The sequence below is a fragment of the Narcine bancroftii genome, chromosome 6 (assembly GCF_036971445.1).
Source record: "Narcine bancroftii isolate sNarBan1 chromosome 6, sNarBan1.hap1, whole genome shotgun sequence".
Lineage (NCBI taxonomy): Eukaryota > Metazoa > Chordata > Chondrichthyes > Torpediniformes > Narcinidae > Narcine > Narcine bancroftii.
This window is the reverse complement of record NC_091474.1, coordinates 198,359,322-198,373,634: the sequence shown is the minus strand read 5'-3', so window position 1 is coordinate 198,373,634 and position 14,313 is coordinate 198,359,322. Positions and strand designations below refer to the sequence as shown.

At 41.5% G+C, this 14,313-nt stretch overlaps 1 protein-coding gene across 2 annotated transcripts in view; it reads right to left on the bottom strand.

Moving 5' to 3' along the window:
* me1 (malic enzyme 1, NADP(+)-dependent, cytosolic) overlaps nucleotides 1-14,313 on the bottom strand; it is a 536,434-nt gene that overhangs the window by 176,951 nt on the left and 345,170 nt on the right. The gene's annotated exons all lie outside the window — the stretch shown is intronic.

Here is a 14,313-nt window from a genome sequence, read left to right as displayed (position 1 = left end):
CGGTCCATACTGCCCGGACCGGGGCCGAGGCCGCCGCAGCTCACCCTGTGAGCTCTCAATACTGCTTGCTTAACAGCATCATGATTTGCCACTTGCTCTGTAGTCAAATGGAGGTATGCAATTTGTGCTTTTTCCTTCAACTCACTTTGGATCATAAGAGGCCATATTTTTTGGACATCTTGAGCTCTCAGTAACTTTTTCAAAAAGCTGAAAATATGTGTCTATATCTCTCTCATCAAAAGGAGGAATTCGATTTACCTCTCTACTAGCCAAAAACCTCTCCCCAGGAGTTACAGCCTCAATTCTCTTACCTCCCTCCATCTTAATTTTTAACTTCTCCAATTTCAATCTGTTCCAAGTAATTTTCTTCGTCTTTCATCATCCTCCCTCTGTTTTGCGGCTACCTCTCTTTGTTTTTCTGCTTGGTCTGCCTCATATTGTTGGCTCTGCAACTCAAAGTTCTGTTTCTCTCTTTCTTCCAACACGCTCCATTTCTTTCTTTCTCCAACATGCTCCATTTCTCTCTTTCTTCTTCCACCCTCAATTTCTCCAATTCCAATTCAACAGATCTATCCTCTGGAAAATTATCTAAGTCTTTCTCAACAAATTTTACCTCACCTATACAGTATTTCACTATAATCCTCTGTATTTGTATTTTCCTCATCCAATGCCTTAGAAATAACCATCAGTTCCTCTTTTCTCTTGCTTTGTAGCTCCACAGGTGATGGTTGTGACAAAAATGTACTAACATCCATTGCTGCTGTTTTCCACACACACACATTTTAAATTAGCTTAGAAAAATCAAACTAATAAATCACAAAAACTCCAAAAGCTTAAGATCTCAAAACTCCAATTTTCAATCCGAAAAGACAAACCCCCAAATGTTATGAGCCCAGACAACCCCAAAACCCAGCAGCAATAGAAATTCACCAATACAAATGGTTACTTAAACAAAAATAGTTTTTAATTAACTTTAAACATGAAAACAGGATCAAACTCTAACTTATTACTCTTAACTTAACCCCCTTCTAATTCTAAGCACATGTATGTAATGTGTGTGCAAGTTCAAAAACTTATTTGATTCACAGTCCATTCTCACTTCTCACTCCCCCAAGTTCACCAGTCTCAGGCAATTCTTATACTGTGCACAGAAATTAACATTTATGAATGTTGCCAGACTTCAATGCTTGAAAGTTAAATGGTTACCACTCAGGAAGGTTCTTGTTGGTTTTCAGAGAGAGATTTGTCACTCATTGGGCACCCATAATTGATTCCTTCTGATCAGCCTCTTCTGTGTCTTACCAAAGAAACTTGTCCCATCAGGGTTTTCCAGATGATAACCTCTTTCTTTCAGATCACCACAGGGTTCCTTTTCTGTTTCCCTTACCTCAGGTGAAACATTATGCAGCCAACCATCTCCTCTTGTATGGATCACAAGGACTTTGACCAGGCGGAACTAAGAACTCACAATCCATCTTCAAAATGGGGTTTTTCCACCAGCTTGCCAGCTTGTCCTGTTCCAGTCCCAGCTGCTGCTGCTGAACTGTGGAACTGAATTCTCTCTCTCTCTCACACATACACTCAGAGAAAACCAAATGACTCTCTTAGAACAGCCAAGTGCACTCAGACAAACTGCGGCTTTGGACCTTATCATCTGTTGTTTTCCAAAACAATAATCTATTATTCCACAGCAGGTCCAATTAACACCCAATTCTGAAGTCCTTATAGGCATTCTTCAAAGATTTTGCAAAGGCACCTGTAGCCTGGACTGTCTGGCTTGAGCAGAGCTCTGGCATTTTAAATGAGATCTGTTTTGAATTGTTTGTATCTGACCTTCACTAAAAAAAAAACAGGCACGATTTATCTCATTTAAAACTTATCTATACACAATATAAAATATAACAATCTGTCACAATACAATAGATAGTGTACCTTATCCTTTTAACAATATCAAAGATTTAGTTTCTGCTGTTTCAATTCCAAATCAATTAATCAACGACCTAGTATTTCTGCTTATTACAGTACTTTTTTTTTATTTTAGGAGGAAGTGTACAGGTCATTTCAGACCTTACTTTAAATCTGAAATTATGACATAACAGAACATGCATAGGACAATCATTACATACGTTTATACAATACAATGAGCTAAAGGTTCGGAATGTTTTGGAGGTTGAATTACTCTCCCTGTCCATGTAACTATGAATGGGATTTCTTTGTCGATTTTAGCTGGGAATGATTGATCACTAAATCAGAATTATGAGTTGGGTGCGAACTGAGTGTTGGGGCTGCATCATCGTGTGTGCGGTTCAGATGGGTCAACTACAGATTTATTACTCCTAGGATCATCGGGGATCCAGAGTTCTAGAATTTACATTTTACCATATATGGTTATAGTGAACATTTCTTGGGTACTAATTATGCAACAGATCATTGACGTAAAACAATGAGGTTAGTGACAGCATAATTGCATAGTCACAAGATATATAATATGCATGGATGCTGACTTGATAGATACGACAAAAGGCAAAGGAGGAAAAACCCAACACCCAACCCCAACCAACCAATTTTCCCCTGCAGCCGCTGCAACCGTGTCTGCCTGTCCCGCATCGGACTTGTCAGCCACAAACGAGCCTGCAGCTGACGTGGACTTTTACCCCCCTCCATAAATCTTCGTCCGTGAAGCCAAGCCAAAGAAGAATTGCATAGTCACTAGATATATAATATGCATGGATGCTGACTTGATAGATACGACATAAATAGGTAAAAAATATGGGTTTAAAATTGGCATGCTTCACCATTAATTTGCTAATCACACAACACTCAAGCAACAGGAAAATGTACTTATCTGACATCTACCAATCCCCATAGATGCCGGATACCAGGGATACTACTCAAATCTCAAGGCAATAGCAGTTAGATTAGTATTCATGTTAATGATGTTCTCCTTCTGGATGTCAACCATTCATGAACTTTCATCTAGCTTATTCTGATATCTGCTTCTTTAGATGCCAGCCATTCTCCCTACTTATGTTGGAACAGTCCTCTCAAGAGCATTGCTAGAAAACAACAGTTAAGGTTCTCTTCAGTCTTATACTGCAACATAGGCAAAACATCACTGTTTCACTGATACTCTTACATCATAGAACAGTATCTGAATATGCATATCAAAAAGTAACTATCAACATAATTGTGCAAAGTAATACCACTTTACAATAAGAAATGTAGTCAAGTCCTGTTCAATTGGAAGGATAAATACACATGCGTTTGAAATCAGAGAGAGATTTTCGAACTGAGGCACTGTTTTAAAGAATGCAGCCAACATCACAAAGAACCCCCATCGCCCCGGTCACAATCTCTTCTCACAACTGTTACCTTTGGGTAGATGGCACAGAAGCCTGAAGTCAAGCACCTCTAGATTCAAGAATAGTTTCTTTCCAATGACTATAAGGATGCTGAACCGCCACCTCCCCCCCGCCCCACCCCGAGCAACACTAGTCACAGACTGCTCGAACACCACAAAAAGGACTGTCTGCACAATTGTAACACCACTTTTTTTGTTCTGTGAATATAATCTGTTTTTTTTGTATTTATCATCCCCTTTCAATTTAAGGTAGACTATTGCAGTTTGTTTTCCTTTAAGTACCTGTTCAGTTGCAGCAATTAAGTATTTCTGTGTGTATGTACAGTGTACATGACAATAAACTCATTATCTCAGAGGAGTGAGGGAGAGAAAGAGACCAGGGAGGGGGGTTGATTGAAATTGGAGAGAGGTCAATATTGATGCCTCCTGGTTAGACACCGTAAAACAGAATACACGGTGTTGTTTCTCCAGTTTGCAGCTGGCCTTGTCTTGGCAGTACCCGAGGGCATGGACATGTTGGTGTGGCAATGGGGACTTAAATGGAAGTGGTTGGCCACTGGCAGGTGCTTTTTGCTGCAGCGGACAGAGCTTAAGTGGTCAAGATGTGATCTCCTGGTCTGCGTGCAGTCTATCCGATGTATAGGAGGCTGCATTGGGATTACTGCATTCAGTAAATGACCCCTAGATATCCACAGGTGAAGTGTTACTAAATTAGTAACACCAGAGTGTCATTTGTTTGAAGTCCTCACCTTTAGGCTCCCACGTGCAACTCAGATTCACAATGTCTAAAGCAGGCACTTCAAACATGGCACTCTGCTCTAACATCAGCTTGTGAATGCAGAAGGATAGCTATGCAATATATTGATTGTTTTTGATTTAATGGTCTCTTTTTTTTCTGTCCAATTTATACCAACCTCAGTCTTCACAGTCAGCTTGGCAGCAAATGTATGCCATTCTGTTTTACATGTGTGTGAGAAACAGTCAAGTTGCAGGTTGATGTTTATCGGTCAGATGAGGAATTCATGAGCAAGTCACAGTAGAATCATCAGGCAATACAAGTATTTAAACAAAATGGATTAAAACCTGGCACAAGGAAGATGAGGATGAGATAAGGTCAACGAAGGCATAAAATGAGAGGGGAATATTTGCTGGAGCTGCATGATGAAACTGATAGCTATATGTATCCACTCTTGATATTCATCCCCACTGAGACGTAAAAAAATTGCCATGATACATCACCATTTTGAGAGATTTCAGTAAACTGAGACTTCTCTCTGCATCTGCACAATCAAACCTTTGATTGAATAGATTCATGAGTGGCCTGTCCAGCAACATTTTGCCTCTATAATGCTCACCATTTCTTATTTTGTACTTGAGAACAACATGAACAGAGGTTCACATTACAAAATGCCACAAGTCTACAATAGTTTTTCTTTTTAACATCTTTCATAATATTTCTCTCTACCAAATCAATATGTTATATCTTGTCTACATATTAGTTACATAACTTTTATATAATACAATACAGAATATAAATATTAATATGAATCATCACATTTATACATTTGTCTTGTACACAATGCTTGAATAAAATGGAAATTCCATCATGAAAACTTCACCTCATATTCTAGTATTACAACATATTCATTGTTAGTTATCTAACTGGACTAATCTCTTCTATTTATTAAGGAAAATAGAGAAAAAAAAGAAGAAACCTGCCCCATTCTAATCCTACCCCTTTCACTGTACACGGTAACTAGCAAATAATAAGTAAAGAATCGAGTCTACATTTTTAAACAGCCTTAAATAATCCTTCCTTCTTGTCATCAATTCAAAGATTATTAGTAGATCACAACTGGTGCAAATTAGGATCATTGCTACCTGTCCTTTATTATCATCCACTTGGATTACACTTACAGTGCTCCTCAGTCTTTTTAATATTTTGAAGATGACATGCAAAATGAGAGCCCATGTTGCAAGCACAGTGGTATTCCAACCCTCAAAGACTCATTTTAGACCTTCACAGAGGTTTCAGGTATAAAAGTTCAGAATAATTTCAGGTGGTTCTTTACAATACCAAGTGTCAGAGGTGGTGGTGGAAGTTGATACAATAGGGATATTTTAAAAAATGAAGATGGGCACAAGAATGCAAGAAAAGTGGAGTGTTATAGGTTGTGAGGAGAGAAGGGCTAGATTGATGGAGTAGGTTTATACAAGCACAACACCATGCGCTGAAGGACTCATGCTGTGTTGTACTATATTTTAAAGGTTAAGAGAATTTTGAGAACAATAGCACAATACATTTCAGCCAGGCACAAGATTCGCCAAGCTACCAGATTTTATTGATCTTTGAAACTTCAATATTAAAACAAATATCATCAATATTAAACATTAATGGTGTCTTTCTCTACAGTTGTTACCCGTCTTGCTGTGCATTCATGCATTTTATTTTCTTATTTCAGAATGTGCAGCACCTTGAATTTTTGTTTTCAAGCAGAAGAAACATGTCTTGAAGCAATAAAAAACAAGAATACATTCTTCTTTGGCTTGGCTTCGCGGACGAAGATTTATGGAGGGGGTAAAAAGTCCACGTCAGCTGCAGGCTCGTTTGTGGCTGACCAGTCCGATGCGGGACAGGCAGACACGATTGCAGCAGTTGCAAGGGAAAATTGGTTGGTTGGGGTTGGGTGTTGGGTTTTTCCTCCTTTGCCTTTTGTCAGAGAGGTGGGCTCTGCGGTCTTCTTCAAAGGAGGCTGCTGCCCGCCAAACTGTGAGGCGCCAAGATGCACGGTTTGAGGCGTTATCAGCCCACTGGCGGTGGTCAATGTGGCAGGCACCAAGAGATTTCTTTAGGCAGTCCTTGTACCTTTTCTTTGGTGCACCTCTGTCACGGTGGCCAGTGGAGAGCTCGCCATATAATACGATCTTGGGAAGGCGATGGTCCTCCATTCTGGAGACGTGACCCATCCAGCGCAGCTGGATCTTCAGCAGCGTGGACTCGATGCTGTCGACCTCTGCCATCTCGAGTACCTCGACGTTAGGGGTGTGAGCGCTCCAATGGATGTTGAGGATGGAGCGGAGACAACGCTGGTGGAAGCGTTCTAGGAGCCGTAGGTGGTGCCGGTAGAGGACCCATGATTCGGAGCCGAACAGGAGTGTGGGTATGACAACGGCTCTGTATACGCTTATCTTTGTGAGGTTTTTCAGTTGGTTGTTTTTCCAGACTCTTTTGTGTAGTCTTCCAAAGGCGCTATTTGCCTTGGCGAGTCTGTTGTCTATCTCATTGTCGATCCTTGCATCTGATGAAATGGTGCAGCCGAGATAGGTAAACTGGTTGACCGTTTTGAGTTTTGTGTGCCCGATGGAGATGTGGGGGGGTTGGTAGTCATGGTGGGGAGCTGGCTAATGGAGGACCTCAGTTTTCTTCAGGCTGACTTCCAGGCCAAACATTTTGGCAGTTTCCGCAAAGCAGGAATACATAAACCATCTACAACTGTACAGAATTAAGGATAAATATGGTTCGAATACACTTGGACCCAGAAACAGCTTTACTACAAAACAGGACTGCCCATCACTCCAGCCCAATAGAAGTACAATCTTCAAATGCAAAATTTCCCTATCGCATTTTCAGATTTCACAAAATAACAATGGAGAACAAACACTGAACCGATTAACCTCTGGATGACGAAAAACAAGGAAATGTCCTCTCTCTCCTAGCCTGTAGATTAGGTCACTTCCCTAATACAGTTGTAAGCAGCATATGGATGCATGGTATAAATCAGCGACAGCAAACTAAAGTGAAAAGGAGGCTGGGAAGCTGAAACTATCTATAGACTCTGCTTCTACTAGCAAAGCATGCCAGGTACATGTGTGAACCCGAGTTCAGCAAAGAAAGAGGTCAGCAAAGAAAGAGTATACTTCGACTGATGACTCTTTATATCACACAATCTCAGGCGAAATAGGGATAGAAAAATGAGCACAGTCCCCCAAAAAAATGCTTAATACACGTTTTCATGGCTTAAGCCCAAAAATGTACACTGAAGTAAGTGGAAATCTTGCAAAATTATCATGTGCAGAAATATTTCAGGAGTTCTGAGACATCTAAAAATGAGTAGCTTATTGCTCTGGGACCAGTTAAATTTTACCATTATTCTCCATCAAATAGCACAATAGAATTCTCAGGTTTTTGTGATGAACAAGGAATGGGCACAAAAGCACAACAGAGTCTGAAATAAGTTATCATACTTGTCGAGAGTTTCATCCAACCCGAGATAACGGCTGAGCAACAGGGGAGAGGATAATAAAAAAAAGATACTGCATTTACAGCAAGGGTAAGGCTCAGTGGTATCATATTCCTGCAAATACGTGACTGGCTATGATATAAGGAGGTCGACAGGAGAAGAAGGCTGTTGAACAGCCAAGACAGAAGAGCTGTGCATCATTAACACATGTGCAACAGAAAATCTTGTAAATGTGGCTTATGTTGCCAAGGAGACAGCATTTGGATGTCGATGGAAATTAATCCTGAAGATTCAAAGCTAAATTTAGAAGGAAATCATCACTTTGATTGTATTATATTAAAAAAAAATCACCCCCCCCTACTAAAAAACAGTTAGCAGGAATTAGAGAAAATATGTAGTAAAATCGCACATAGTTACAAAAATAATAGGGTTGTAATAGTGGACTATTTTAATTTCCCTTGCAGTAGCTGGTGCTGTAAGAGTGCTACGGAGTTTGTCAAATGTCCAAGAAAGTTTCTTCAAGCAATATGTAGATGGTCCCACCTTGAAAACAACAATTCATACATACGGTTGCTCTTCATTGACTATAGTTTGGTCTTCAATACCATTAGTCTCTCAGTGCTGGTCAAGAAGCTACAAACTCTAGGCCTCTGTACTCCTATCTGCAACTTGATCCTTGACTTTCTCATTGGAAGACCACAATCAGTACAAATTGGAAACAATATCTCCTCCTCACTGATCATCAACACAGGCACACACCAAGGATGTGTGCTTAGTCCACTGGTCTACCCGTTATACACCCATGACCATGTGGCCAGGCACAATTCCAATGCTGTCTACAAGTTTGCCGATGACACCACAGTTGTTGGTAGAATCGCAATCAGCAATGAGGAAGTGAACAGGAGGGACATGGATCAGCTTGTTGAATGATGCAATGAAAACAACCTTGCACTCAACATCAGCAAAACCAAGGAGACGATTGTGGACTTCAGGAGGAAGTCAGGGGAACATGACCTAGTTCTCATCGAGAGTTCAGTAAGGGTCAAGAGCTTCAAATATCTGGGTGCCAACATCTCCAAGGATCTGTCCTGGAGCCATCGCGTTGATGCAATCACAAAGAAGGCACACCAGCAGCTATAATTTGTTAGGCATCTGAGGAGATTTGGCATGTCACCGGAGACTCTTGTAAACTTCTACAGGAGTACCATTAAGAGTATGGAGGCTGAAGACAAGAATAAACTGCAAAGGGTTGTTAACTCGGCCTGTGTCTTCACAGGCACCAGACTTCACTCCATCGAGGACATCTACATGAGGAAGTATCTTAAGAAAGTAGCCTCTATCTTCAAAGACCCCACCATCCAGGCCATGCCCTATTCAATTTGCTACCATCGGGGGGGAAAGGTACAGAAGCCTAAAGACGAGCTCTCAAGGGCACAAGGACAGTTTCTTCCCCACTGCCATCAGCTTCTTGACACTGTCTTACTCTCATGCACTAATACTATTATGTTTTTCTTACAGTGATGTAGTATGATGGTATAAAATGAATGTACATCTGTGTTGCTACTGCAAAACACTGAATTTCATGACTTGTTCATGACAATAAATTCTGATTCCAAGAGGGGGTATGAGCACCCATCAACAGTGGTAGGGTAAGCAAATCTAGGTGCAGAGAGGTAGCAACATGGTTCATTTAAACAAGTCTGCAGACGCTGGGGTCGAGGGCAATACACACGTACTGGAGTAACTTGGCTGGTCATGCAGCATTCATAGGAAGTAAAGTAAAAGGGACACGATGAAGTGCCCAGATCCAAAACGCTGGTTACCTTTTACTTGTTATGGATACTGAGTTTCTCTAGCATGTCTGTGCACAGCCACATAGCTCTGTATCCAACTCTGTCTGGGGTTTGAAGTCTCATTTTATATTAGTAAAGTGCACAAGTATGAAATTAAACATAGAATGAAGAGGAACATTGATAATGTCATGGTGTAGCTGACCAAAGAGATAATGTCATGGTGTAGCTGACCGAATAGATAATGTCATGGTGTAGCTGACCGTATAGATAATGTCATGGTGTAGCTGACCAAAGAGATAATGTCATGGTGTAGCTGACCGAAGAGATAATGTCATGGAGTAGTGTAGCTGACCGTATAGATAATGTCATGGTGTAGCTGACCATGTAGATAATGTCATGGAGTAGCTGACCGAATAGATAATGTCATGGTGTAGCTGACCGAAGAGATAATGTCATGGAGTAGCTGACCGAATAGATAATGTCATGGTGTAGCTGACCGAATAGATAATGTCATGGTGTAGCTGACCGTATAGATAATGTCATGGTGTAGCTGACCGAAGAGTAGGCCACAGAGAATCACAGGCATAATATACATAACTATAGTGGAAGAGCTCAGCTGTTATTTATGTGAAGATTGTTCAGTTACTACAGCAAGAGTAACAAACGTGGATCTGACAAGGACACGTGACATATGGAAGATCTCTGGAGGAAAACAGATTCAGGATAGGACAATAGTTTACAAGGATAGAAAGATACATAAAATTAGTTTATTGCAGAGAGCATGTTGGTAGCACTTTCAAACTCAAAAGAAGCTCACTGCCTTGTTGACATAATGTGACCTTTAACAAGATGCTCATTCACCAGAGGAAAGTTCACACATGATTCGTGTCCATACATTGGCACCAAAAAAAACCACACCACTATTTAGCGCACTACCATGACAACACAATGGCTTCATATCAACAGCCTTTTATTTACTATAAAAGGGTTATTTTCTAGTGATTAATAGAAAAACCTCACAAAGATAAGCGTATACAGAGCCGTTGTCATACCCACACTCCTGTTCGGCTCCGAATCATGGGTCCTCTACCGGCACCACCTACGGCTCCTAGAACACTTCCACCAGCGTTGTCTCCGCTCCATCCTCAACATCCATTGGAGCGCTTTCATCCCTAGCGTTGAGGTGCTCGAGATGGCAGAGGTCGACAGCATCGAGTCCACGCTGCTGAAGATCCAGCTGCGCTGGATGGGTCACGTCTCCAGAATGGAGGACCATTGCCTTCCCAAGATCGTGTTATATGGCGAGCTCTCCACTGGCCACCGTGACAGAGGTGCACCAAAGAAAAGGTACAAGGACTGCCTAAAGAAATCTCTTGGTGCCTGCCACATTGACCACCGCCAGTGGGCTGATAACGCCTCAAACCGTGCATCTTGGCGCCTCACAGTTTGGCGGGCAGCAACCTCCTTTGAAGAAGACCGCAGAGCCCACCTCACTGACAAAAGGCAAAGGAGGAAAAACCCAACACCCAACCCCAACCAACCAATTATCCCCTGCAACCGCTGCAACCGTGTCTGCCTGTCCCGCATCGGACTTGTCAGCCACAAACGAGCCTGCAGCTGACGTGGACTTTTTACCCCCTCCATAAATCTTCGTCCGCGAAGCCAAGCCAAAGAATAGGTATTAGATAATACTACTCATCTCGGTGCAATTCAACTACGCAAAATACCCATCACCAGTTCAGAGCAGTTTTGAGTTATTCTGAAAGTTCGACTGGCATTGCCTGGAGCGTTTTGCACAATTTCTCTAGTCAAACAATGCCATTCCCCTGGAATTTTTCCCCCCCGAGTAACCATCGATGGAAAATCCCAAGACAATTAGGCCTCAACAACTCAAGGGAGGCGTTTAATGTTGCTGTGGTGATATATTTAACATTCATTTTTAAAGACCCCATCACCCTAGTCCTGGCTCTAACTCATCAGATGGAAATTCAGGCCTCAACCCACTGCCCTGAATTCCTTGGTGCTGCTGATAAGAAACATTGATTTCCGACTTCCTCATCCCAGTCTGATGAGTGAGCCTAACCTCAGGTGCCAATCAAGCCAATATTTACCAGCCCCATGTTCACAAACTCTTCTATTTGCACTGACCTTGGTTCCAGTATTATTTATGAGCAAGAACATCTTCTAGTCAGAGGCTTCACCTAGTGTTATCCACTACAGTACACTGGAATATCAGGACTTTTTGACATTTAAGTTTTAGGGAAGATGCAATGCCATGATTTAATATTCTTGAGATTTAAATTTAATATTAAATGATAACGTCAAAGCTTGCACCATATGTGGAACCTGAAACTCATTGGTGACAATAGGTCTGCAACAGCAATTTAAGGCCAGGTGAGGAATTTATAGAGGGAAAGCAGGGCCAAGTCATTACCCAAAATAATGGAGCACTTTAAGGATGTCTGCTTAAAGACCCCTCAAGAGATGCAATTTAAATGTCTGCAAATAGTAAATCACAGAATTATTTACAATTTATAGTTTCCTTTCTAAATAACCCAAAATGCTACAAAAGCTTTAAAGAGGCCCTGGATATTAATGACAGATGAAGTGAACCAGAAATACAAATGTCCATTGACTGTGCAACATTAATATCTCATTTATTGCAATTTAATGTAAAGTTACCATTGGTGAAGATTCTTCTTAAACTAGATTCACAGAAGGGTGGGAAGCAAAGTGAACAAGCAGAGCACAAGTAGGGACAGCTGGAGGGAGTTTGTGTTCAAGAACAGGCAGATCGGGCAAAATTGCTGCTCGAGCAATGAGTTGCAACGCAACAGGGACACAGCCAAAAACAACAATTAAGGGCTAAAGGTTTTGCATTTAAATGCATGTAGTGCAAGAAATAAAGTGGATGGCCTCGCTACACATTGGTAGGTATGACGTTGTGATGATCTTGGAGATGTAGCTAAAGGATGGACGTCATTGGGAGCAGTACGTCCAAGGATACACATTGTATTGAAAGGATGTGCAGGTAAGCAGAGGAGGTAGCGTGGCTCTGATGGAAAGGAATAACATTAAATCATTAGAGGGGTGAGATAGGACCAGGAGACATAGAACCATTGTGGGTTGAGTTCAAAAATGGCAAGGGTAAAAAAATACTGTTGGTTGTTATATATAGGCCTCCAAACAGTAGCTGGATGTGAACAATAAATTTCAACAGCATACCAGGGCATTGTTACAGTCATCAACGGGGATTTTTACATGCAAGTAGATTGGGAAAACTAGGTTGGGACTGGATCAAGAGAAAATGTGTAGAATGCCTACAAGATGGCTTTTTAGAGCAGCTTGTTGATGAGCCCATGAGGGGATTGGCTATTCAGGATTGGGTGTTCTGTAATACACCAGAAGTGATTGGAGAGCTTAGAGTAAAGGAACCATTAAGGAGTAGTGATCACAATATGATTGAGTTCAATTTGAGATTTAACAAGAAGAAACTGAAGGTGAAAATCAAAATTGTAGGCAGACACCCAAATAAAATGTTAGGGAGAGAGAAACAGGGGAGGAGCGCCGTCCCAAAGGCAGGAGGTAATAGGTGGATGAGGGAGGGAGGACACACCAGCAAGCAGACGGAGGGGGGGGTTGCTCTGTGAACAGAGAGGGAAAGGGGTGGAAAGGACGAGGAAACAAGACAAAGGGAAAGAGAAGGGTGGGAGAACAGAGAGTAGGCTAGGAGAAATCGATGTTAATGCCATCCAGTTGGAGAGTGTCCAGATGGAAAATTTAGTGTTGCTTCTCCAATTTATGGATGGTCTTGGTGGGATAGTAGAAGAGATCACGAACAGATATTTGAGCATAGGAGTGGGGTGCAAAATTGAAGTGGTTGGCCACTGGGAGATCCCTGTCACTGCAATTTTTCATACCTTGATGAAGGGCTCAAGGCTGAAACATTGGTTGTATATATATCTTTGCTACAAAAAGTACGCTGATCTGCTCAGTTTCTCCAGCAATGTTTTACTTCAACCACAGTGTCTGCAGACTTTCGCGTTTTACCCCAGAAAACGAGTATTTCAGTGGAGTAAAGTGAATGGCACTGACATGCGAGAGAAACTGGCCAAAGTAGATTGGAAGGGGCCACTAGTAGGGAAAATGGTAGAGCAGCAATGGATGGAGTTTCTGCAAGAAATGTGTAGGATAAATACATCGCAAAAAAAGGAAAGATTCAAATGGAGAAATGTCACAACACAGACTGACAAGGGAAGTCAAAGCCAAAGTAACAGCAAAAGAGTGGACATAAAATGAAGCAAAAAAATTAGTGGGAAGATTAGGAAAAATTTAAAAATTTGCAGTATGAAAGTATGCTATCAAATAATATTAAAGAGGATACAAAAAGCTTCTTTGGGTATATAAAAAGTAAAAGATTTGAGATGCAGACAAATTTATTTAGGCAGAGAGAGGATGGTCATTCTGTGGAATTTGTTGCCACAGGTAATTCTGGAGGCCAAGTCATTGGATGCATTTATAGCAGGGATTGATAGGTTTTTGATTAGCCTGGGCATCGACTAAGGCCAGGCAGAGGGGCTGAGTGGGTAAATGGATCAGCTCATGATAAAATAAATAGGCACCCCAATGAGCTGAATAGCCTATTTCTGCTTCTACGTCTTTCATTCTTAACTCTAAAAATGAATTATATACTTCCCAACTACAGAGCTGTCACTAGTGTGAGGAATGCAGACGCAACACTGCCTCACATTGTCCCACTTCCTGGTCCTGCTGCCAACAGCTCCAAGCAAGCTTCAAACTGCCTGTTGAAGAAGCTGACTGTTTTTTTTTTACACATCGTGCAACCATGGAGATCTCTGCCCAGAATGGCAGGGCCTATACTGGGCAGCAAATTATGAGGGTTTGCTGACTCTGGGGA